Source organism: Pongo abelii, chromosome 22 (genome assembly GCF_028885655.2).
Source record: "Pongo abelii isolate AG06213 chromosome 22, NHGRI_mPonAbe1-v2.0_pri, whole genome shotgun sequence".
In the NCBI taxonomy this organism is placed as follows: Eukaryota; Metazoa; Chordata; class Mammalia; order Primates; family Hominidae; genus Pongo; species Pongo abelii.
The window spans coordinates 30,612,168-30,636,937 of record NC_072007.2 but is presented as its reverse complement, the minus strand read 5'-3'; the positions used below and the strand labels follow the sequence as shown (position 1 = coordinate 30,636,937).

The 24,770-nt window shown below is 37.2% G+C and overlaps 1 long non-coding RNA gene across 1 annotated transcript in view; it reads left to right on the top strand.

Moving 5' to 3' along the window:
* LOC100937383 (uncharacterized) overlaps positions 1-24,770 on the top strand; it is a 60,385-nt gene that overhangs the window by 13,304 nt on the left and 22,311 nt on the right. Inside the window, exons 2-6 of the long non-coding RNA XR_151360.4 lie at positions 7,475-7,671; positions 8,266-8,357; positions 8,453-8,582; positions 11,213-11,332; positions 11,428-11,557. This is a non-coding gene — a long non-coding RNA (uncharacterized LOC100937383). The remainder of the gene's footprint in view (positions 1-7,474; positions 7,672-8,265; positions 8,358-8,452; positions 8,583-11,212; positions 11,333-11,427; positions 11,558-24,770) is intronic.

The window sequence follows — 24,770 nt, the reverse complement described above, 5'->3', positions numbered from 1 at the left end:
CACATGTTTTTTGCCTATGTGCTAGACATTCTCCTGAGTCATGTTTGATTTTGTAATTCTAAAATTTAGCAACCTTTCCATTTCAGCCAGAAACCTTTTCTTCAACTTAGGTAACTACTTCCAGATGAATTAATGATGCCTGCAATTCTTCCCAGATATAAAGAAATAGGAAGAAACTGACAAGCATACTATGCTTTATTATATTGTTAAACATAAATAAACAAATTAATTAAGATTAAAATATAAACATTAGGAAGATGTACTGTCTATGCTCAGAAAGAGAATGATCCCTTTTCTCTTCATTATAAGGGTCACAGCCAATGCTTCTCTAACAAAAGTCAGGTTAACAACAGAAAAGCATAACAAATTGATCAACATGTATAAGCATGATGGCCATATAAAAAAGTTGCAAACTCAGAGAAGGACCAGATAATTGACACTTAAATACCCTTTTCATTGGGGTGAGGAAAGCGGGGAGATTGTAAATGAATGAACCAAAAGACCAGACAATGGTTTGTAAACAATTTCTCTTTGGATGCTGAATGGGGCCAAAGGACAAATAGCAGCTTTAGACAAGTTACAGGAATGTGAGGGACAGAACTACATTGTGAACCAAGGTTATCTTATTATGTAGATACATTCTTCCAGGTAGTCTCTAGGAATTACCCTCAGAAAAATAGAGGAAAAGCCTATCTGGTCATGATGAGAATTTCCAGTTTCTTCTCTTCACCACTGGTTAACCTTTTCTGGTTATTTGATGAGATACATAGGAAGAGGTCTTAAGAAAATTGCATTTCTTTTGGAAAGAAGTTTCCTCAGTCAGATAAGGTAGTGTTCAGAGAGAACCCCTCCTACTTCTTTGGAAAAAAAAAAAATCAGAGAGATGGGGAGAAAGGAGAAGCTTAGAGAGAGCTGTTGATTCTGAGGCTTATTTCTGAGGTCTTTCAATTTTCTTTATTCCAAAGTACTTAGCATGTCAAAGCACCATATTTAGGGTTATCATTTTCTGAGCCAAGAACTTTTTTTCTGAGAGTTTATGTAATGAGATTATCTAAATTAGTCTGAAACTTGAGCAAAAGTTTCATAGAAACAGTGATGTGGGTTTTGAGAAATAAAGATTGAGGCAATATTAGCGAGACAAAGAGTGGTTGACCTGTAGTGTTCCAGCAGTTGGAGGCTCTGTGATGTGTGAAAATTTCCAGGAACAAAAAGAGGACCCAAAGTACCACCCGACGTGTGGCATGGAATACATCTAGAGAAAGATACAAAGACAAGGCTGTACAGGACATTTGAGGTTGATATACATTCTTTGCTTGGCCAAACCTCAGCCAGGCTTCTCACTCTTATGTTAAGCCCATCTGTAAAATCCAGTTTTAGCAAAGAACCCTGCTAAGTCAGTTTAGCAAGAACACTAATCCTTGATATCTGATCAAGTTTCTTATCTTCCACTCTCCCCTAAGTAATGTCTAATCACCCCAGCCTGTCTTCAGCAAAATTTCTGTTAAATTTCTCAGTAATTTTTTATCCACTGACCCCTACCCTGCTTCTTGCTATAAATTCCCACTTGCCCATACTACATTCTAAGTTGAACCCAATCTTTTTCCTCCACTGCAAGATTCTATTGCAGTGGTCCCTATACTTCACATGATGGTCCTGAATAAAGTTATCCTTACTTTGCTCTAACAAATATCATTAAATAATTGATTTTAGTAAGATTATATGGAGGATAGCATATATGTTACAAGCAAGGAAAATGTCTGAAAGTTCTAAATAGCACTTGATAAGTCATGTTAAAGAAAGTCAGAGCTGAACAGTAGTCAAAGTGGTGAAGTCAGATTTATTCAGAGCTATTGCGATAGGGAAAAGAGACCTCAGTTTAGAACTGGGCCCAAATCTGAATATAATAGGAAGAGTGGGGATTCATAGCCAAGTGGGTCAGGGTTGGTGGATCAAATATTCATAAGCAGAAACATTATGCCTAAGGGGAGACTCTGGCTCTACCAATTAGGTTGGATTCTTTGCTGAAGGCAGGGCAGGATGATCAGAAAACACTCAGGAAGTAGTGGGGGAATGAGATCTTTGATCATATATTGAAAGTGATCCGGTATCAAGGGTGGTGAAGTTTCCTAAGCTTTTTTTTTTTTTTTTTTTAAGATAGGGTCCCGCTCTGTCACTCAGACTGGAATGCAGTGGCACAATCATAGTTCATTGCAGCCTTGAAATCTTGGGCTCAAAGGATTCTCCCACCTCAACCTCACAAGTAACTGAGACTATAGGTTGTGTGTCACCACGTCCTGCTAATTTTTTATATTGTTTTTAAGACAGGTTCTCATTTTGTTGCCTAGGCTCTTATTTAACTCCTGGGCTTAAGCAATCTTCCTGCCTTGGCTTCCTAAAGTGTTGGGATTACAGGAGTGAGCCACCACACCCAGGCAAGATTCTTGCTACAGTTGAGCAATGCAGGCTCAATAATCATCGATCCTAAGGTTAAAGCCTAGAGGGCTTACAGGAGCTTGGCAGAGTTTGGTCAAGGGTAGTCTTTGTTGGTACTAAAATATCTGATACGTGTTTTAATAAGGTTTTAATTTAAAGATACATAAGCATCCAAACACTAAATAGAAATTATAATACTGGAATTTCACGTACTTCCTCCAGGGAACAGGATCAAGATAAATGGTAAGAGGAGTAGGCAGGTATCAGGGAGATGTAGGAAGGAATTTTCTGAGTTGCATGCCTAGCTCTCTGGAAATATCTCTTTTTGAGTCAGGAACAAGCATTTGGAGGGGGCTCCTGAAAATCTAAATGCATTTTCTCTATTGTATTACACAATGAAAATCCTAAATTATATTACTAAGTAAATTAAACCAATGTAGTATATTTTTAACACTCACTGCCTAGATAAGTACTCTAAAAATTACTTTTTAGTTCATATATATGTAAATATCTATATGAGACTTAAAGTAGCATTGTTAGTTTTCAAATGTAGTTTGCTAAGCCAATCTCAGATTTACAGTTGGACAGAAAAGAAAAACACAAACAGCTCATTTTTCTGTAAAGTAACATCTTAATCTAGAGAACTGATGCCACTCAGTTGGAGACAAAAAATAAAATAAGTAAACTGAATCAATGAATCACTGAATTATTGAAATGAGCCACATTGTCAAATACTTTAATGTCTGTCCATATTAAAACTCCTCTTTGTAGCAATAGATAAATTTGCATGTTTTAGAAGATGAGTTCGATGATCAAAGGCGTAGAGAATTTACAGGTTAAATAAAAATGAACATACAATTCTCTATTGTAGGCTACTTACTATCTATAAGTATTATTACATTATTATTAAATAATGTAACTGTACTGAAAGTTATTTCTCAGAAAAGGAGAAGGAAAAATTGCTACAATGTTCACCCGTCATTTTGAAATAAACTCTTGTTCCCCAAACTTTGGCTCTGGTGACATTAAGATGGAAAGAAATGTCACTGATGTCTCTCCCCTCTGGACTATGTGTCTTAGGTCACATAGTTCAAATATAGCCTTTTTCTGACAGTGCTATTCTCTTATTGAATAAGATGATACGACTACAGTTATACAAACTAATATATACTTAAATTGAGGTGTAAAAATCTAGTTAAATGCTGGAGATAACTGTAATATTGCTTTCTGCCACTTCATTACTGTTTTTTCTATGTTCAGATCAATATTGACACCAATTTCTAAGCACATGAACTCAGAGTCAATGAAAGCTTAAAAGATTTCACATTAACAAATTCAGATTTAAATAGGTGCTAACAAATTGCAATATGAACGTGAAAACAGTGGAAATATGCTTCCTTTTCTAGATCCTATCTGTGACAATTAAGAGCACTCTAAGAGGAAAACACATCCCACCACAATAAGTCATAAGACTACAGAAGCTAGAAACATATGAATATAATATAGGCTCGCTATGCTATATTACTGTGCATTTCATAAAGCCCCAAGATGGTGAATCTTACCAACTTACGTAGAGTTTTAATCTATTTCTTTTCGTTCTCCCTCATGCGGTTGGCTCTCTAATCAGAATTATTTCTGTATTTTGTCTCTAACAAGCCAACTTTATACCAGTCCCTTGCCTTTGCAATTCCTCTTATTTTTGCTTCAAATATATTTTGCTTCATTTCCTTCTTATTTAGATGACGATTCTTCACAACATGGCTTAGGTTTCACCTGTTCTACCAAATTTTTCCTGATTATTTTTTTCTTTACTGTAAAAGGAAGCATTCATTTTTGTTATAGTAAAAAAACTCTATGTGTTTATATATATATTGACTGAAGGTAAGTTAGAGGTTAGCTCTGGGTTAACTGCGGTCTACTGGATTAGGCTGGATTTGACTGGACTGATTGTCTCCATATATCTTCTAGTTCCAGAACACAATCTAGGACTGACTACTATCTGGGACCTATTGCTCTTAAGGCAAATGCTTGAAATATATTACATAGTTGCACCCAAAGTTCCTGCTGAACTGTCCTGTTAAATGTCAGGTTTACTCTTATTTCACTCCCAAACAAGTAATTTAACCAAATTGCAGTAGTAAAGTATACTTCACTTTCTGGGAGATACTATTATATAATACTCTTACAGAAGAGAGAATCAATATTCAAATAATAATGCCAATTACCCCTATCTGTGCTCTTGATGGCACATAATTGATTTCTCCCTGCATGAAAAATACACTCAATACTTCCCTAGGAATAAAGCAAATGGCTCTTTCAATCAAGACATAATATGTGAGGTCCTGTAGCTCATTATCTCAATCGGGCGCAGATGCAGCTCTTTTTGATCTGGAAACATGAAATAATAATATAAGTATATTCTCTATCTATTCCCAATATTTGATTGTGAAACAGGGATACTAAAATAAACATTCCCAGTCAAATAGAGGAAGAAGAGATGATACTCAAAGTCACTGCTCCTTTGCAATTAATCCCCCTGTGACAATTAAAAGTCTGCCATCTCTGAATGTAGGAAATGTTTCCTGATTAGACTCCATTCCTAATCCCCGCCTGTTGATTAGCCATCCTTGTTTCTCAAAACTTTGTTTCTTTTCTCTGGGAAGTTCTTCTTTTTTCCTCACCTTCCTTGGCCGTATCAGAAAGGCATATGGAGCATATGTCAATCATGGCAGGTGAGCAACTTTGCCTGTTTTCTGCCATTAGGAAATTGAGGGCCTAAGGATTGTTTTGCCTTCTAATTATAGTCCCTTTTAAACTAGGCTTATAGCATTTTTGAAAATATATACCTTGCAAAACCTTGTTGGCTTTTAGCTATTTGATTTTAGTCAGCTCCTTATGCCAATAGTCACACCCACAGTTCTTTTTGAGACATATGATATCCCTTGTCTAAACTTTGTGATAGATATGGTGATCTTAACAGGCTTCTTTGGGACCACATATTTGGTCTCTTCCCCTTGATCATAAGTAAAAGGGAAATCTTAGCAAGGAGCTTGACGACCTCTCACCACTGCTGCCTTGATTTGATGTTTGTCCCAGAGTTTGTCTTCATTGGCTTTTGTGGCTCATGTCTTTTCTCAGGTTTACTTCTTACTGATTGGAGTTGAGTGCATCTTTCAAATGTACAAGTCCTGAATTGTGTGGATTGTCTTCTTGTCTCTTTCATCTCTGACTGCCCACAGCTTAACTTTTTTACAAACCTGTCTCTTTCCTGTTGTATCATAGCAAACACAGCTAGTAACAAAGCTAGGGACACAAATTTATGACATCCATTACTTATTTTTATGAGAGGCAACAGTCTTATCGAATATTTTGGCTTGAATATATGGACTGTCATTTGTCTAAACTTCGTTCAGGGTTTTCACACCACCTGTCAGTCAGCCCAAAGGCAGTCACACCTATTGATTTTATATGTGCTATGGTAGCACTCTTACTGTTGTATTAACTTCCGTATGAGTCCTGCAATTACAACAGTCGGAAAATATCAGCATTTTACAACAACACTTATGTCTCACTCACGGTACAATAAGGATGACAAGTTGGCAGCTGTGCCGCTCAGCTCTGTTCCCCCGTGTCTTCCCATTCTTGGACTGAATGAAGCAGCCCCTATCTGGAACGTGGTATTCTGTCCTGGAAAAATACAGAACTAAGAGAAGGGCTGAGTCAGACCATGCAGTCGTATTTAAAAGTCTGTTCTGACATAAATATCACATTCACTTACATTCCATTGATCAAAGCACACTGCATGATAAAAAGCTGAAAACCACTGAGATAAGTGCATAATTTCTTCCCACAGAATGTCTGAAAAAGTTGTATGATAGTGGGTGGGAATGTATAAGTCTACTATGAGAGAGTATATATGGTACAATAATCTATTCAATCACTATTTCCTTCAATGTTATATCTCTTTATGTTTCAAATTTTGCATTCTATTTTACTTCAAACTTTTGTCCCAGGTTAGTACATGTTGGCTTCCCAAATAGATTGTGACTACTTTGATGCTAACTCAGTATCTTCTACAACTTTTAGTATATTTCAGAGACTACAACACATTTATTTTCCATGAAGATTTATCAGTTGTATTCCAATCATGTTGGTGGATGAACTCAATATCCCTGAAGGATTTCTGCTTACACATGGAGGACCAGTTGTTTCTCAAATATTCTGGTTCATAAAATATTAGAATTACTATGTTCTTATCAGTTCCACAAGGATAGAGGTGAAATAAAAGCTAACTGATTTTTTTTTAGAAGCCTATATATATTTTTGTTTAAAAAATTGCAACTGAAAATAGACTGTTTTTGTTTTATAACATAGAAACTATGTTTAGTAAAGTCTTGGAAAATATAAATAGTGAGGAAAATACATTAATAAAATTCATGGAAAGCTAACATAAAATATTTTATACAAAAACGTTTTTGCCCACAATGTCAACTATTTGCATTCCTATTACAATGGAATATTTGTTTAGAACTACAGAAAAGCTTTTTTTCAATGATGTAACCATGTGGATTTGTCGTACCTGATTTTTTATTGGTAAACTTTAGTTTATGCATTCAAGTGATAAATTGTTATTATGCATATAGCTTTGTACAGGAAATATTTTAGTCATATATGGATAAAAATGGAGTCCTTAGTTTAATAATTTAATTATCTAAAAATGAGCTACATATCAAAAAATGTAAATAATAAAATTTTATTAAGCATAAAATTAGAATTATAACAAAATAATATGTACCACTTAGGAGATTTAGGTTAAAGTGACCTACCTGAGGATACAAGAGAAAGTATTACATGAGGAAATTGGCGCTGAGAAGGCTGGCCTCTGTCCAACCCTGTCTATTTTTTTTTTTTGAGATGAGATCTCTCTCTGTGCCAGGCTGGAGTGCAGTGGCGCAATCTCGGCTCACTGCTGTTATATAAAAAGTTTCGGTGCCGCAAAAGAAATATCGCTCGAATATAAAATGTTCTTTTTGATTTTCAGCAAGGCAAGCTACATCTATAGAAGGGTGAGCCCTCACAGATGGAGCAATGGTGAGTGCACACCTGAACAAGGGAGGGGAAGGAGTTCTTATCCCTGACGCATGTGGCCCCTGCTGCTGTGTCGTTCTCCTATTGGCTAAGGTTAGACCACACAGGCTAAACTAATTCTGATTGGATAATTTAAAGAGAGTGACGGGGGTGAGTGCTTTGGCGGGGGAAAAAAAATGGTTATACAGGGTGGGGAATAATGAGACAGGGTGGAGCAGGTAGCAGGTAACTGGAATGAGTTATGGTGGAGCAGGTGATCAGGTGATCGGAAAGAGTCAGGGTGGAGTAGGTAATCGAAAAAGTTTGCTTTATGAGGAAGTTAAGTTTAAAAGTAGAAGGCAAAAAATTGCACATGCTGACATATTAATTCTTTGACGAGAAATTTAGAATTCATATTTAACACTGCAACCTCCATATCCCGGGTGCAAGCGATTCTCCTGCCTCAGCCTCCTGAGTAGCTGGGACTACAGGCGCCCTGCCACAAAGCCCAGCTAATTTTTTGTATTTTTAGTAGAGACGGGGTTTCACCATTTTAGCCAGGATGGTCTCCATCTCTCGTAACAGGTTGTTACGTTAAGTTATTGTAAACCACGGAGATACTCAAGTTTCTTTGTCAATCATGTTTCTGACTGTAACTATTTTAGACATTTTGTTATCCACAGAAAATTGTTGTCTTATTTTTATCCTCTTTAAAAGATGATTTATAATCAGCTATATAATTTTGACACGTGCTCTCAAATGCAGGCTTCTGATAGCTTTGGAGATTGTGACATTGGAATACAGAAAAAACGTACAGGACTCATGAAGAGCTGAAATGTTCACAAATATCAAGCAAAGTAAGAGTTAACTAAACAGACTAAACTAACATAAAACTGAAGTAATCTTTTTGACACTTGCTTGGAACATTGCTGATCCTTGTTTTCTTTTTCAGAGTCAATGAAATTTATTTTGAGCTATTTACAGCGTTTCATAATTGAGCAAGGTATACTCCTATGAACAAAATTTGGAGCATGTTTGTCTTTCTCTCTCTGCCTGGCATCTTCAGAATTTGGAAACTAGTTGTAAGTATTCCTAACTTATGGCAGTATAGTTGTTCGCATCAGTACAATAAGAATCCATTCTCTTTTGCCCGCCTTGGCCTCCCTAAGTGCTGGGATTACAGGCCTCAGCCACCGGGCCTCGGCCCCAACCCTGTCTTTTCTGTGGCATTTTTCTTCCTTTCTTCAGGACAGACAGGCGAGCAGTGGATTCTGGTCTCCCTTCCCTTCCGAGGGCCCCAGACAGCAAGCTGGCCAGCATTCCCCACCACTTACCCATGGAGTCTTCCCCTCCCCTGGCGCAGGGGTCCAGCTCAGTCCAAGCCCCAGAGAAGAAACAGCAATGAAAGTTTCCTCTCCCTGGTAGAGAAACTCATTTGCATAAGAATAGAGGTTCTTCCCCCAGGCATCTTTCCAGCACTGCATTTAAGCTGTCTTGTTTTTGTTTTTGTTTTTTCTTTTCTCCACCAGGTCAGGAGTTAACTTTTATGTGAGAGGTTTTGTTTTTTTTTTTTTCTCCCGCCTCTTTTAGAAGATGTTTTACTAGGTCAGGAGCCCATCACTGTTTATATTCTCTGTAAAGTTTTAATTATGAAAAAGGATTTGAGGTTGGTCTCAAGCTGTATCAATTTGATGGGCTTTGCATGTCTTTCTGTATGGTTCTGTCAGAAAGAGGGGTACTTTTGGATGGAATGCGGGCATAGGACTCCATAGGCCCATTGTTCCAGCCAGTCCCGCAAACTGCTCAAGGAGCTGTTTGCTTAAGAGCAAACTTTGCGTAGGCCTCCATCTTGTTTTGTGTCCTTGGAAGCACGACCTATAACCACCAGGCAATGCTTTCTTTTCACCTCCACCATTTTACAATGGCAGCCGAGGTTCAATCCTGACTTAGAGTCCGAGTCCTTTCTGGTTTGATATCTGTATGAACTTTGCCATTTGTTGATTCTCTTCCCTGCCACGAGCCACCTTGAATTTTCCGTTCTATGAGCAGTTGGGAGGTTACTTTTGGTAAAGTTCAAAAGCCAGAAATATTGGCTGCTTGGCATGGCTAAAGTCAGGTAATAACGGATTTAAAAGGATTTTCTTAAAGAGTGCTCAGCTTAATTAAAAGTGGATATCCAAATATTAGGTATACTTAAAAGGCCTTTATGTTTTTCTCTTCCTGGGTCTTGCTTTGCTGGAAAAAGGTTTTTTCTCAGTCACTGGAAAATTCCATCCCTTAACACATGCACAATAAGGGAAATAAATCAATGTGAATGGCTCAGAATAAGGGCCCAGCTGCACACTGGGAGAATGGGTTGGAGCCACCAGGAGTTTGTGCCTTATGCAGAGGGGAGGAGACTGGCCTCTTCTGCTCCTGTGTGGTGGCCTGGTAACCATTTTGCCTTGCCACTGTTAATTCACACATCAGAGGCCCTAAGGTAATTTCTGATGGCCTGGGACTCTTTGGGAAAAGCAGACAAGGTGCCACAGATTCCATTTTTGGAGAGACCTCTGTTTTCCTCATGGAGCCCCCAGGAATTAGAGGCAGATGGATCCCTCTCAAAATCTGTTTTTGTCTTCCAGCTATACCTGTTTATTAGGCAATAGAAACCACATGCTTCTTTAGCCTTGCTCTTATAGGGCTCAACCCAGAGGCCAATAGTACAATTAGCCAACTGGCAAATAAAAAATCTTATAGCTACTGGATCTTCTTCTGCCTGTCTCGGTAGTTATATAAGTGTTGTGTGCATGGTGTGTATTTTAAAAAGTTCTAATTAATTGACTTAAAGAAGGATAAGTTCTTGGATCTAATATTATTTAAAGGAAAGATAAAAGCTCTGGTACCTTTTAGTTCACGTGACTTTAATTTTTGAGAACTAAAAACAGCCTTAAAGATTATTGATAAAATGCAGATGTCATCAAAATGTGAATTTTTGCCTAGGATTAAGGTTTGTTTTGAATTAGATAAGATAAAGCTAAAAGTTCAAACAAGTTTTAGAAGAATTGTGAAAGTTAATATTGAAAAAGAAATTCTGTGTGCAAACATATTGACTAAATTCAAAAGGGTATTATATGCCATTTCCATAAACTGAGCATTGAAATAAAAGCACAAAAAGGTTTTCTAAAGGCACTAATCTGCTCTTTAGCAAAGTTTGTAATGGGTTATAAAAGGTTTTTGCTTTTTTAAAATTTCCAAGTCAACATTTTGGAAAAATAAATAATTTATGGTAATCTGGAATTCTATTTCATAACATCAAGTGTTTTAAGCCTCTAACATTTAAGAGTCTTCCTAAAATCGAACTTCAGTTTCAAAAATTGTGTTTCCCGACCCCTAGCTTTTGTTGCTACAGAGGGCGCATGGAGCATTTAGAGGATAGGTAAACAGGATTATTTGACACATTTAGGTACATGGGATTGCCAAAATGATGTTTAATCTTCTTCAGGTTATATTTTAGGGAATAATATTAATATGTGTTCCAAAATTGTATGGGATTTCTAAAATTCTAAGGTGTGAGTGTATGCTATCAATCACAATTAAGGTTGTTACGTTAAGTTATTGCAAACCACGGAAATAATCAAATTTCTTTGTCAATCATGATTCTGACTATAACTATTTTAGACATTTTGTTATTCACAGAAAATTGTTGTCTTATTTTTATCCTCTTTAAAAGATGGTTTATAATCAGCTATAGAATTTTGACACATGCTCTCAAATGCAGGTTTCTGTTAACTTTGGAGATTGTGACATTGGAATAAAGGAAGAGCTGAAATGTTCACGAATATCAAGCAAAGTAAGAGTTAACTAAACAGACGAAACTAATATAAAACTGAAGTAATCTTTTTGACACTTGCTTGGAACATTGCTGATCCTTGTTTTCTTTTTCAGAGTCAAGGAAATTTATTTTGAGCTATTTACAGCATTTAATAATTGAGCAAGGTATACTCCTATGAACAAAATTTGGAGCATGTTTGTCTCTCTCTGTCTGCCTGGCGTCTACAGAATTTGGAAACTAGTTGTAAGTATTCCTAACTTATGGCAGTATAAGTGTTTGCATCAGTACAATAAGAATCCATTTTCTTTTGCAGCAGGATGCAATTGGAGAAACTGGTTGTTTTACCAAGGCTTTGACTGGAAGGATATGCTTCCCTTTAAGGAACCAAGCTCAACTTACAGAGCTGATAAAACCCCTTTGGAAAAACTGGCCTCATACCTTGTCTACACAGTCCCCATACAGGGTTCCTAATCTGTGGTGAGTAAAGCATGTCACCTTCTAACAGGTCCAGGAACCCCATGTTCTTGGGACCTCGAGAAGAGTGGAGTTTACCAATTCACAGGTATTTGAGGGTAAAAACCCAAGGGTGGTTTCAGCTTCAGGAAGTCCTATCTGAGATTTCTTGTGGAACAGTGTTCCACCAAGCCAATTTAAAAAGCCTATGTCGAAATAATTATTCTTGCTACACTTTATGCAAATAATCAGGCCAAGTATAGGACTAAAGTTTATTTTGCAAACAGCTCAATCCTATCATGATTTGTTTTTTAACAAAGATGAAGACTGGAGAAAGAAATTATGTTTCAAAACTTATTATACATTTGTCATTAAATTCTAGATTCATTAGCTGTTTTAAAGTTATTGCCTACATTTTGGACTAACGCTGCTAATTTCTGTGAGCCAACCAGTGATCTCTGGCTGCAGCTCACAAGGAACAAAAGGGATAGGTAATGTAAAACTTTGGATCAATATTTTAATTCTGAGCAATTATTCTGCAAATCCAGTCAGGTAATAGGAATAAATAAGGTGCCCATCACCCAGAGGTTTCCTTTTTGGGAAAGTAAGACCAAGGGAACTAACCAAAGCAAAGCCCCAAGCACCTGAATCTTAGCAAGCATAACTACAGCCACCAGTTACCTGGGCATGTCACAAGACATCCTTTTCTCTCCCTTGTTGGAGGACGACTCAATGCCACAGCCTCATCTCAGCATATGGCTTACGTTAAGGAGTCCATGCAATCTCCCAAGACACATTTTTGTCTCAAACTCAATTCCTAGCTTCAGATCAAAGCCCTAGGAAAAAAACCTGCATCTGAGGGATCCAGAGACAGATGATAACAGAAGTTAAAAGGTACAGCATAGGTGAGTATGACTAGTTCCTGCTGATTGAGCCAAGCTTCCTGTTTCATGGATAAAGTTCATGCTAGTATCTGTGGCATAAATAAGGTCTAGGGAACTCGAAGGCTACTGACAGCAGAGGAGATAGGGTGTACATGGGTAAGAGCAGATATTCCCATCTCCTAATCTCCCCTGTTAACATGGATGAAAGCTGCTTTGACACCCGTGGGTGAAACCCTTGTCACACTCAGAGATATAAGGACAGAAGAAAGAAAGAAGGGTGCCTCACTTTCTCTTCTCACATACCCTGGGTATTCACTAGGAAGAGAAGGCAACCTGAGATGCCTCATTCCCCTCTTTCTACATGAGTAGCCATCCATCTTCAGTCTGTACCACTTTCAAATGCATCCTGAACCCCTGGGACTCCTTTGAAAAAAAAAACAAAGCCTTCTTTTTTACTTTCTCCTCCTCAGTTCTCTCTTCACAGATAGGTAATTGTGTCTCCGTACTATGGGACACTCCACTCAGATGCATCCTCCAAACAGGGAAAAGTTAATTTCCCAAACATTAAACTGATTGACTTAGGACTGGGCTCAGAGGAAGGGAACCCAGAAGCCTGACCTACTGGCAAAAAGGGTAAAAGTGTTTTTTAATCAGTTGGGCTCTTGGACTCCCTCTCTCTGTGCAAACTGGTAAAATTCTCAAGATTTTCAAGCAGTTTTTACCCTGATCTTGTTTAATTTTTTTTCTTTTTGAGATGGAGTCTCACTCTGTCACCCAGGCTGGAGTGCAGTGGTGCGATCTCAGCTCACTGCAACCTCCTCCTTCCAGATTTCAGCGATTCTCCTGCCTTAGCCTCCTGAGTAGCTGGGATTACAGGTGTGTGCCACCATGGCTGGCTAATTTTTTGTATTTTTTTTTAGTAGAGACAGGGTTTCACCACGTTGGCCAGGGTGTTCTTGAGCTCCTGACCTCAAGTGATCTGCCCGCCTCTGACTCCCAAAGTGTTAGGATTACAGGCGTGAGCCACCACACCCCCTTGTTTTATTGTGATACATGTTTTTTAATAACCCAGTTTGTCTCTTCTTGCCTTCAGGCCATAAAACTCCAAAGAGTCATGCAACCAGAGCCTCAGACAATGGCTTCTTTTGCCAGGGACCCTTGCATAGGCCTCTGAGGGAGCCCTGATGGCTGTTTTCCCAAAACAGTGCCCACTTTCAGCAGGAAGCAGTTAAGATCAGTCTTCATCCTTATCCTTATTCTAACAGAAGTTAGATGAACTTCTTTAGAGGGGGGAATGATAGAGGCAGGAGGCAGATAAGAGAACCTGCATAGCGTCTTGCCTAAACATGCCCTTGGTGAAAAAATCTGTCCCTTAACACATGCACAGTAAGTGAAATAAATCAATGTGGAGCGGCTCAGACTAAGGGCCCACCTGTGCACTGGGAGAATGGGGTGGAGTCACAGGAATTTGTGCCTTATGCAGTGGGGAGGAGCCCGGCATCTTCTGCTTATGTGTGATGGATTGCTATTCACTCTGTGAGGTGGGAGTCTGCTGGCAGGACCCCCTCTTTTTTCCTGAGAACTTTCTTTTAATAAATTCTGTTCTCCTCACCTTTCAATTGTCTGTGGTCCTAATTTTTCCTGGTAATAAGACAAGAACCCAGATATTAGCTGAACGAAGGAGCAAAAATTCCTGCATCAGATTGATTCTGGTTATTATAACAAATTTGAATTGATAGTACAGAAAGAATAAGGTGGGATATAGAAGAGATAAGCTTGGAACGCACGGGTAGGTACAACTCATGATTGGCTTGCAACATCACGTTGTAGAACTCAAAATCAACTACGTAAGATGCAGGGATAAACATAGCTTTTACTGTTCAAAATTTAATCTTTTTAGCAATGACATGGTTTTAGGGTTTATATTAATCATTGATAGGTTTTTATTCATTCAATGAGAGTAAAGGTACTTACTAGTAGTTTCATTGAAAAATGACAGTATTTAAGAATCTAAGAAACTTTAAGGTATTTAATAATCTGGTATGTGAGAATTGGAGGATTTTTTAAAATAAGAAATATACATTAGTGACCTCTATGTGATCAAAGGTTAAACAGGATCAAGAAGCTCCAAACTGAACCAGAGTTGTTGTAAAATTTCCAAATAGCTCTTCAATTCATGAGCTTATCCCCCAAACCTTACCGATATGCCATCAGTTTTGCGGCAAAAGTTTTCTCTTAGTTCAAACAGTTACACTTGAATCTAAAGTGCATATACAGGAGAGAAGCTTTATAATTCATTGACACATATTCTAAACAATTTTCCCCATCTAAATCAGGGAATCACTTTTGAAATTGTGATGGAATTACCAACAAATGACTCAGCGGTTCTTGTAAGTGTGATTTTATTGAGTTGATGGTATTTCAGCCATGGAAAACTAGTACAATATCAACCTACCCACATGTCAATTAAGTCTGATGCTGAAGACATTCAATCTCTTAAAAAATCAACAATGGAATTCTTTTCTCAGCAGTTTGAAGTTTAATGGGTTTATATCTCTTGTTCGAGAAGAAATAAATTATATTTTTGTTAACCACAAGTGAGCAGATTTAGTTAATTAAGTAAATAAAATCTTCGTGATCATCTTCAAATTCTCCCTAAAATCTGTTTTAAGCAGTATAAATATCAAAATGTTTATTTCTTTTTAAATTTTTTTTCACAGCTAGCAGTGAATCTGATTTACAAACATAGAGCACAAACTTCTATAATAAAGCACACAGAAGATGCCTAGTACACTTATCCTTTTGATATCAACCTTATTTTCTTGTACATTTCAGAAGTCCCACTTGAGCTATTTCTAAATGTTTTTTATTTAAAGGTGGTTAAGACCTTCTCTTATTAGATAAACAAGCTAATCAGGCAAACACACACTTACTAAAAATAGAAACCAGGTGAAATATAGTGGTCACGCAGATTAAATTTGCCAAAGGGTTACCTGTTAAATAACCTCATTTTTTGTCTTGGAAGTATAAGAGAGACTGCCTGGTGATTCCACATTGCCAACCAAAATCTCACTGTGGGTTGATTTTTAGAGGCAAATAGAAAGTGACTTGAAAATGTCCGTTATTTATAAAGACGGAATCATTGTTATTCAGTTTTTTGTTCTTTTACCATTAAGTTTCAGAAATGATTTATTGAGATTCATTTCTGGATATTAATAAAACATATCCATTTTTATATTATTTATAGGGACTGTTTCAAATGATTAATTTTAAGATACTACAACAGTTTTATTCCAAGGCTACCGTACAATGTTCCTCTTTTAAAAGTTCCTTAATTCAAAACCTTTTATTTTACAGTAGACTTTTTAATTGATCATGTGAAATATACAATGGATATGCTTACTGTATAAACATCTAATAATTGAAATTTAGAGGAAGAGTCAGATTGATTTAATCAGTAGAGAATTTTTAAAAAGTAAATATAGGGAAAACGAGGCTTTTAAATTATAGGAAAATAAAGAAAGTTATGTGATAAATTAAATGATTAAAAATTTTTTATTTCCTCAAGTTTCCATTTAGTGGGTCAGAAACCAATTGCATCACTATCTTCTTTAATAGCTTTTCATTCTAATCCTTTAGTTGAATAGATCTATTTTTTAAAATAATTACCTACTCAACCCTTCTGCTAGATAAAATATAAAGGCAAAAACCTCATCTCTGTAACAAATCTTTAGCAATGGAATCATATACAAGATTCCAGTAATTTCTCTAGTCTAACATCTAATTATGTACATACGCATTACTTATTTCACAGAAGTGAATGTCAAGCTAATTGGGACTTTTATTAGGCTCTTCATCCACATAGAAAATAAACTCTGGTAAGATTTGCTAGTAAACTAGAATGCTATCTTACATGGAAGGTTGAATGCTTCCCAAGATTTTATTGTTTGAATTTGTTGGTACCATAATGCAAATCCTATAACTCCATACACCCTTTTGACTTCTTCAACACTTGTGATGGAGAAGACGATAAAGATTAGATGGAACCAATACATTCTCTGTGTTTCCAGCAAAAGCCTCTTTCTTCTTCCCACAATGTCACCATGACAATCAGCCTTAGAAGGCACGAAGAAAAATCTTATTATGTCCTTTGTTTTTGCCTATCGGGTATCATAAAACACCATGAAATTCTGTTATGCTTCATTTCCTGGAAACACATATCTACGTGGATCTTTAAATTGCTTAACCTGACCCCATTGACATTCACCCCAAATTCTGAAATTCTTCCATTGTATTTTTAAATCGCATGATTTGCTATTAAATGGTGACATGTTTTTAGCCAAAAAATCTCCCCTCATCTTTCCCTCGCATTTTTGTTCCAATGATACATGGCTTTCACCTGAGATCATGGTTTTCACCTGAAGTTTTTGAAAAACTAAACCTGAAAGTGAACAATTCCTTTTTCGGCTCCTCCTTTCTGCAAATTTATTATTCCACCTATCTGACCCCTCAACTTCCCCACTCTCCTCCCCATCACTGCTTTCAAACATCTCTCATCAGATTTTACTACCCATCTCTTCTTCTTTTTTGCTCTTATTTATAGATTTCTGGTCATCTCTCCTTTCTTTTTTTTTTTTTTTTTTTTTTTTTTTTTTGAGACGGAGTCTCGCTCTGTTGCCCAGGCTGGAGTGCAGTGGTGTGATCTCGGCTCACTGCAAGCTCCGCCTCCCAGGTTCCCGCCATTCTGCTGCCTCAGCCCCTGAGTAGCTGGGACTAAGGCGCCCACCACCATGCTGGGCTAATATTTTTTTGTATTTTTTTGTATTTTTAGTACAGACAGGGTTTCACCGTGTTAGCCAGGATGGTCTCGATCTCCTGACTGCGATCCGCCCGCCTCAGCTTTCCAAAGTGGTGAGATTACAGGCGTGAGCCACTGAGCTAAGCCCCAAACATTTATTTTAAGTTAGGGGAGACACATGCAGAATGTGCAGGTGTATACACCTGTTATGTTGTTACACAGGTATATGTGTGCCATGATGGTTTACTGCACCTATTGACTCATCCTGTAAGTTCCTTCACCTCAATCCTCACTCCCCAACAAGCCCTGGTGTGTGATGTTCCCCTCCTCATGTCCAGGCATTCGCATCATTCAACTCCCACTTATGAGTGAGAACATGTGGTGCTTGGTCCCTGTGTTAATTTCCTGAGGATGACGGTTTCCAGCTTCATCCATGTCCCTGCAAAGGACATGATATCATTCCTTTTTTATGGCTGCATAGTATTCCAGGGTGTATATGTACCACATTTTCTTTATCCAGTGTGTCATTGATGGGCATTCGGGTTGGTTCCATGTCTTTGCTATTGTAAATAGTGCTTCAATAAACATATGTGTGCATGTGTCTTTATAGTAGAATGATTTATACTCCTCTGGGTATATACCCAGTAATGAGATGATAAATATCATCTTCTTTCTTCAAAAACAAGACTTGGCTGGGCACAGTGACTCATGCCTGTAATCCCAGCACTTTGGGAGGCCAAGGTGGGCAGATCACTTGATGCCAGGAGTTCGAGACCAGCCTGACCAATTTGACAAAACCCTATCCCTACTAGAAATACAAAAATTAGCTGAGTGTGGTGGTGCTTGACTGTAATCCCAGCTACTCAGGAGGCTGAGGCAGGAGAATCGCTTAAACCTGGAAGGCGGAGGTTGCAGTGAGCCAAGGTCACACCACTGCACTCCAGCCTAGGTGACAGAGTAAGACTCTATCTCAAAAAAAAAAAAAGATAGTGAAGGTAAGGATATTAAATACTTCATCTCAAATCATTCAGTCAGTAGTTGACATGGAATTTGGATAAGGTTTGATTGTGGCTTCCAGAGACCATGAATATAACTACTAGCCTACCACAAACTATTGAAAAGAGATTGAACAGTTTGACAAAGAGTCAGGATGAATAAGGAAGGTCATTTTTCTCCTCAGTTTCCAAAATTAAAAGCAAAATTGTGTTGATTTTAACTCAGGAAAAAAGATTCTCTGTCTGAGTTTATTTGATAGTGTTAGTCCATGAGCTGAGGTTACAAAGAAAAACATTGCACTGTGTTATTCTTTTTAGTCAATTAATTGTTATAATGATGCTGATGACATTTTGAATGATGGTATCTGTATTTGGGGATTTACATCTAACTTACTTGCTCAAATTTTGCCATTTCTTATTTGACTTCAATCTTTTAAATTATTAAACATAAGATGACAATTCTAAAGAACAACACTGAGTTATAGCAAGAACTTTGGTGAAATGATGTGTGTGTCAGGGACTGTGGAACAGGTTGCCCTGAGTTTGAGATAAATTGGTTAAGCTGGCCAATGTCATTAGTCTGTCTCCTAAGAATTACCAAATATATTTCTGGGCAAGCACAAACTCCTTATTATAAAATGTGTAAGAATTTTTTGGCTTATATCTAACCCCAACCCTCCCAGATTTACAGTCACAGGTCCTCATGAAATACGGAAAAGAGAGACTCAGACCCCATCTGATGGCTGGGTGCGGTGGCTCACGCCTGTAATCCCAACACTTTGGGAGGCCGAAGCAGGCAGATCACTTGAGGTCAGGAGCTCGAGACCAGCCTGGCCAACATCGTGAAACCCCATCTCTACTAAAAATACAAAAAAAAATAGCCAGGCATGGTGAGGCACACCTCTTATCCCAGTTACTCGGGAGGTTGAGGCAGGAGAATCGCTTGAATCCAGGAGGCAGAGGTTGCAGTGAGCCAAGATCCAGCCTGGGCGAACCAAGATCTTGCGAAAGAGTGAGACTCTATCTCAAAACAAACGAACAAACATCTGACAGAATGATGGTGGGAATAAAATGCCAAAAATGTGGATTACAGGAAAAGACAATGAGCTGCCTTAGAGAAAATTTGCCTATTAATGAGAAAGAACGCTGGAGTAGGGAGGTAGACTCAGCAGAGGGCCTGCATGCTAGAATGGAGCAGCCATTCTGGATAGAGTATAAGGTTGTTCCTGAACCTGTCCACATTCTCATCTCGGGAATCCCGGAAAGAATACTTCATGGTAAGATCTGTAACATCTGTGTAATTGCGTGGTAAGATCTTCTGCTTTCTAATGTTTTCCTACACTAGTCAAGCAGGGTAAAGGGAATCTATTTTCCTATGCTCTGAAGACAGAAGTAAACCCAGGGATACAGAAGTGGGCAAAGATGGTGGCGAGCTCAAAGCTGTGGCTGCAGAGTGACTAATTTCTCTAAGGTTGTCAGAGATCAAGTATAGGTCAGTGATGCTAAAACAACAGAAACACTCTTCACATAGCAGATTGCTGCAGATGAATTAATACAGAATAGAAGCAACCGAAGAGTCAATAGCATGATAAAAAAACAATTAGGTCAGAGATCTGTAGGCCATCAAGCAGTAAGATTTTTATGAGAAATTTCTAACTTTGGGGATTCCTGGAGTCCTAAGCAGAGTAATGGTCTGAGGATTTTATTTTTGGTAGGTGGTGTCCAGTGATCCAAGAATATTAGGGGCAAACATCTAAAGTGACTTTTCTATGATTCTTAAGCATCTAAAGTGTCTTTTCTATGACTCTTAAGCAATTAGTTTTTATGGTACATTTGTTTACACCAAGTAAAATATCTGGTAAACATTAGTGATCAAGAAATATTGATTCTTTCCCTCACAATTCTATAATCCATCCTATCTAAGTGGAAAGTAGTTTTAATGTACAAACCTTTATTGAACGAATTATATTGTATGAAACCATATTTTTTGGGTGACAGAAATAAATTTTGCATTTTATTTTTATTTTTTGGAGATGAGGTCACAGTCTGTCACCCAGGCTGGAGTGCAGTGGCATGATCATGGCTCACTGTAGCCTCAAACTCTTAGGCTCAGGTGAGTCTCCTGCCTCAGCCTCCTGAGTAGATGGGACTATAGGCATACACTACCATGCCTGGCTAATTTTTTATATTTTTTTATGGAGAAAGGGTTTTACCATGTTGCACGTAATAGTCTCAAACTCCTAGACTCGAGTCATCTGCCCACATTGACCTTCCAACGTGTTGGGATTATAGGCATGAACCACCATACTTAGCCTAGAAATAAATTTTGGTTGTCTAATGTATCCTCTACTTTTTTCTCCACTAAAAGCCAGAATTCCATTTAGCTAAACCAACTGCATAAATCCCCACCATGATTTTGTAAACTCTACTTCTTATAATTAGCCCAAATATAATAAAAATTGTCAACTTTCTACCTTCTTTTGTAGCACATAAACTTGTCTTAGAAAGTAAATTTAAGGATTGTTTTATTTTTCCATTACTGTTTGTGAAAACCTTTCTACAGTGTCAAAATAAAGACTTTATTGAAGAAAAGTGAAATAGAAAGGGACTAAAAAAAAAAATAAAGTTGATGGATTAGCTCGTTATTTCCCAGCAGAAATTTTTTATTCTCTTATGCTTGGTAGTTTCTTATCTCAGAGGACTATCCTCTAGTTTTTATCAATTACCTTAGGGGCACTTCTCTACAGATACTTTCAATTCTATAGACTCTTTTGGCAGACCTCTCTGTTACCTTTGGCTCTTTATCTCTGGATTCTATCAGAAGCTTTCAACAGAGCTGTTTTGCAGCCAACTCTGGAAACCTAAGCACTAGACTGTTTCAGATCTTTCTTCTATGAAATAGCTACGGTTCCCAAGATACCTATTTTAAAAGCAAACACCATTTTGTAGGGAAAGAGAAGTCTCCCTGATTCACTCACAGTAAGAAAATTTGTATGAATTTTATTTCTACTATCTTGTATTCTTTCATAAAATTCCTGTGGATATATGTATATATAGTCAGATATTCTATGATATCGATCATTGTTGCTAAATTTTTAAAGACAGTATCTTCTACTCTTGCAAATGAGTAGCATTTCAAGAAATATACATTTTCATTAGACAGGGAATCTTAATCTGGAGTCTCAAGTCATTCAAGAGTTTTATGAAATATATAATTCTATTATATATTAAAAATAGTTTTATGAATACAGTATAGGCATATCTTGTTTTAATGAACTTAGCCTTATTACCGTTTGAAGTTATTGTGGGATTTTTTCTTTCCCCTTTCTTTTTTTTTTTTTTTGTTTCCTTGAAAATTGAAGGGTTGTGGGAACTCTGTTTGAGCTAGTCTGTTGGTGCCATTTTTCCTACAGCGTATGCTCACTTCATGTCTCTGTGCCACATTTTGATAATTCCTGTAATAGTTCAAACATTTTCATTATGAAAATCACCTGTTATGATAAACTATGATCAGCGACCTTTGATGCTTTATTATAATTTGTGGGGGAGGAGGCTCCACAGACTGTGCTTATATAATATGGCACATTTAATCGATAAATGTGTGAGTTCTGACTGCTCTACTAACCGTCATATCCTCCATCACTCTCCTTCTCTTCAAACTACTCTATTCCCTGAGGCACACAACAATATTAAAATTGGGTCAATTGATAACCATACAATGGCCTCAAAGTGTTCAAGTGGAAGGAAAGGACACACCTCTCACTTTAAATAAAAAACTAGAAATAATAATAAAGCTTGGTGAGGAAGGCATGTCTAAAGCCAAGACAGGCTGAAAGCTAAGGCTCTTGTGTGAAACAGCCAATTTGTAAATGCAAAGGAAAAGTACTTGAGGAAAATTAGAAGTGCTATTTCACTAACACGTAAATGATCAAAAAGCAAAACAGCCTTATTGCTGATATTGAGAAAGTTTTAGTGGTCTGGATAAAAGATTAGACAAATCACAGCATTCCTTTAAGCTAAAGCCTAATCCAGAGCAAGGCCCTAACTCTTTTCAGTTTTGTGAAGGCTGAGAGAGGCGAGAAAGCTGCAGAAAAAAAAAGCTGGAAGCCAGCAAAGATCCGTTAATGAGGTTTAAGAAAATAAGTTGTCTACATATCATAAAAGGGCAAGATGAAACATCAAGTGCTGATATGGAAATTGTAGAAAGTTATTACAAATATTTAGTAAGATAATTGATAAAAAGTGACTATTCTAAAGAACGTATTTTCAATGTAGATGAAAATAATCTTCTATTAGAAGAGGACGCTCTCTAGGACTTTCATAGCTACAGAAGAGAACTCAATGACTGGCTTCAAAGAATAGACTGATTCTTTTGGTGGGGATTAATGCAACTGCTGACTTTAAGTTGAAGCTAATGCTCATTGACCTTTCCAATAATCCTAGGGACCTTCAGAATTATGCTAAATTTACATATCCTGTGTTCTAGAAATGAAACAAAGGCTGAATGACAGCACATCTGTTTACAACATGCTTTACTGAATGTTTTAAGTCCACAGTTGAAATCTACTGTTCAGAAAAAAGATTCCTTTCAAAATTATACAGCTCATTGACAATGTCCCTGGTCACCCAAGAGTGCTAATGGAAATGTACAAGGAAATTGTTGTTTTTATGCCTCCTAACACAACATCCATTCTGTAGCCCATGACCAAGGAGTAATTTCTCTGTTCAAGTCTTATTTTGTAAGACTATAGCTGCCGTAGATCGTGATTCCTCTGATGGATTGTGGAAAAGTAAATTGAAAACCTCCTGGAAAATATTCACCATTCTAGACACCATTAAGAACATTAGTGATTCACGGGAGATAGATTCATATTGATATTTACAGGAGTTTGGATGAAGTTGATCACAACCCTCTTGGATGACTTTGAGGGCTTCAAAACTTCAGTAGAGGAATTAACAGCAGATGTTGTAGAAATAGCAAGTGAACTAGAATTGACCGTGTAGCCTGAAGATGTGAAGGAATTGCTGCAATCTCATTCTAAAACTTGAACACACGAGGAATTGCTTCTTATGGATGAGCAAAGAAAGTGGTTTCTTGAGACAGAATCTATTCCTGGTGAAGACGCTGTGAACATTGTTGAAATGACAACAAAGGATTAAGAATATTCCATAACGTAGTTGATAAAGCAGAGGCAGGATTTGCAAAGATTGATTCCAATTTTGAAAGAAGTTCTTCCACGGGTAAAATGCTATCAAATAGTATTGTGTGCCACAGACAAATCTTTCCTAAAAGGAAGAGTCAGTTGATCTGATAAACACCATTTTTTGTGTTACTTTAAGAAATTGCCACAGCCACCCCTACCTTCAGCACATCACCCTGATCAGTCAGCAGCCATCTATGTTGAGACACTCCATCAACAACAACTACAACAACAAAAGACTTATTGAAAGCTCACATGATTATTAAATCATTTGTATGAATAAAATATTTTAAATTAAGTTATATACATTTTTCTAGACATATGCCATTGTACACTTATTAGACTACTATATATTGTATACATGAGTTCTATTTGCACCAGGAACCAAAAGATTTGTGTGATTTGCTTTAGTGAGGTATTTGCTTTACCGAGATGGTCTGGCACTGAATCTGCAATATCTTCCAGGTATGCCTGCATGAGTTCATAAACTCAGATGGGAAAATACTAAAAACATTATACATTTACTTTCTCTAGTCTTCAACTGAAATTTAACATCTTTTTTATTTCAATTATAATTGAGGATAACAGATCACAGCGGTATTTGGAGTACTTTGTTACCACTGAAAATCATACATATTTTCCTTGTACTATCCCATTAGAGATATTGTATATACATGTAATTACACTCATCATTACTTTGCAATCATGATTACTAGACTGCATCTTGCTAAAACATATTAATGTACTTAAGAGTGAGACACTCATATTAGTATAACATAAAAATTTATAAATTATTTTGTGTCTTTATTTCAACATATTTATAGGTTTTTTCTTAAGAGTTTGTTATAAGGATTTAAAAATATTCTGAGAAGGGCATGAAAGCTGTCATACAACTGCCAAAAGAGTCCATACAAACAAACTCAAAGAACATGCAGCATAAAACTTTAGAAGTCTAAGCAGTCTTAGATTCTTGATATTCTTAAAAAATTACAATGATAGCAAATATCTTCATTCATATGGTGCATCTAATTAAGAAAGGCTTTTCACATGTTGTTGTTCATTCAACAAATATTCATTGAGCATCTGTCATATGCCTAGCATTATTCTAGTGACTAGAAAAAATAG